This window comes from Sceloporus undulatus, chromosome 4, assembly GCF_019175285.1.
Source record: "Sceloporus undulatus isolate JIND9_A2432 ecotype Alabama chromosome 4, SceUnd_v1.1, whole genome shotgun sequence".
In the NCBI taxonomy this organism is placed as follows: Eukaryota; Metazoa; Chordata; class Lepidosauria; order Squamata; family Phrynosomatidae; genus Sceloporus; species Sceloporus undulatus.
In genome coordinates, this window is record NC_056525.1 from 185,603,375 (window position 1) to 185,605,899 (window position 2,525).

Below are 2,525 nucleotides of genomic sequence, written 5' to 3' on the forward strand. Positions count from 1 at the left end.
ACTATTTTAACTATCTTTTTACATTGCTTTTCCCATAAAGCAAGACTCAAGTCAGCAGAGATGTCAGAAAGATAACTTGATGTTACCTTTATGCCCCACCATATGTTCTGCTGACAAATCACCTGAGAACATCTTTTGAGATCAAGAAGCATAGTCACCCTGGCTGAACATGGTACATCTCTCATGCAGGTACAAGCAATGCAATCTACTAATATATCATACGATAAAACTTCCAGATAAAAACAGGATACATGTGGCAAAAACAAGTTAGAGTGAATTAGTAAGTGCATGAGTAAGAGCAGACAAGTCAGAAAGGTTGCGCAAATTTGCTTTTCCCCGAGACTACTGGGAAGGAGAATTCTGCCCTGTACCCTCCTCTTCTTGATGCTGTATTATTGAGAGCAAAAAACTTTTGTACTTTGAATCCATCTGATAGCAGTGAAGTAAGCTGAGGACAAGGCAGGAAAGTAAGGAGAGAGAGAGAGAGAAAAAACAGGACATGTTAAAAACAGCAAATGAGGTCAACAGAAGCCAGGACAGATCATCATACCAAACGCGAAAGGAATGGGATCACTCCCCCATCCTTATCCTGTCCATCACAGTGATTGCAAAAGGCTTTTGTAAACAGAGCAGATCCGATCATTATCTGAACATTAGGTGGCATTCATTAAGGTGAACTCCTGTTATAAAAAATGCCGGCAATGCCCACTTCAATGATGGGGCAATGACAGGATGAGCATTAGGTCATTGAAATGCTTTTGAGCAACTGCTGGCACTCAAGTCTAATGCCACCCGCACCAGGCCAGGTCTCAGCTGTGCTCCATCAGCACTTTTTTGAACTCAGAAGCTTTCTGGCTCCTAAAAAAGTGCTGGCAGAGCATGGCTGAGACCCGGGTGATGGTGCAGTGATTAGGTGGCAATTAGCATGCAATAATCCCCGCCTCATCCCGATCCCAGCTCCAGCCCAGGAGGCTGGAGCAGTTTTAAAGTCCATGCAATAGTTCCTCAGAAAGGCCCTTTGCACTCTCTGGAGATAGAAGTTACTATTTCACCATGTTTTCAGCCTTATTTCCCTTTCCACCTTTGAGAAACGGCCCTAAAACACCCAAGAGGAACAAAGGGGCAAAAAATGCTCTCTATAGCTAGAAATGACCTTCTGAACTAAAAGAAAGCTGTGCCAATTTAAGAGGCCTCACACAATCACCCCTCCATCTTTCTCTCCTCTGTGTGTATGCATTTAGGGGGGCTTTGTAATCCAAGACCTTTAATGTTGTTTATTTTTGCTAAATTCAGCACTTCATAAGGAGATTTTTTGACTGAGGCTGGGAATAGGTTCTGCCCTCATCGTACCACAGGACTGCTGACATAATAGTTAGTCACACAATAAGACATACTGTTAGTTATGAGTAGAATTACAAGTTATTTTTGCAGGTTTTTTAAAGCTTACTGCAAATAATGAAATTTTTTGTTTTTAAAGTATTCTGTACCACAAGTTATTTTTAGCTCGTCTTTTTCTGATTATTATTTTTGCTCCTCTGCTCCTATGTCTTCATTCTCCGACCAAGGACTGAGGAATCCTTCCGGTCTTATTTGTTTCTGCTATTTTTATTGCAAGGTCACTGTGTACCCATTTGTGAAGGATAATAGTGCAATACTGTTTCCAGTTGTGGTTTTCAAAACGTTATGATTTCACGTATTATGTATCTCTCTGTCTTTTAGTTCATCTTTCTTTCAGCCTAGCCTGAGATACTTTGTGCTAGGTGAGGAACGTATACAAAAAATATGTGTCAAACAAGATTGTCTCAATCACACATACCATGTATGACACCAACTTGCTAGGAAATGAGACATAAACTAGAAGTGCATAATAAATGACCCATCCATCTATATGCAGCACCTAGTTATGCCCACATCATCCTTCCACAACTTGCTAGCTAAAGGTCTCTGTTTTAAGTATGGAAGACTATTCAAAAAATATTCAGAAAAATAATTGAAATGCATGTTTGTTTGGTTGTTTGTGTTCAGAAACTCTGACAAGAATCATAAATTGTAATAATAATATAATAATAATAATAATAATAATAATAATATAATTTGTTTTATTTATATGCCGCTATTCCAAGATCATAGCGGTGAACAGCAAGTAAGCTAATTAGCAAGTAGAGTTGGAAGGACCACAAGGGCCATCCAGTCCAACCACCTGCCATGCAGGAAATCACAGAAGAATCCTGGACTGATGATTATCTTCACAGTTTGGAAAAATATCTGTGCAAAATTCACAGTGGTTTTTTTGTGCAGACAATCCTCTCTGTGTTGAATTATTATTTCCCACACCAAAAATGCTGTTTCCTGCATAGAAATTCTGTGACTGATGACTGATCCATCCAAGGTATTAAAAGAACTGGCAAAGTAATATCGGAGCCATTGGCAATAATCTTTGAAAACTCCTTACTTATTATTATTTTATTATTTTATTATTATCCCAGCAGACTGGCGGAGGGCAACGTTGTCCCCATCTTCAAAAT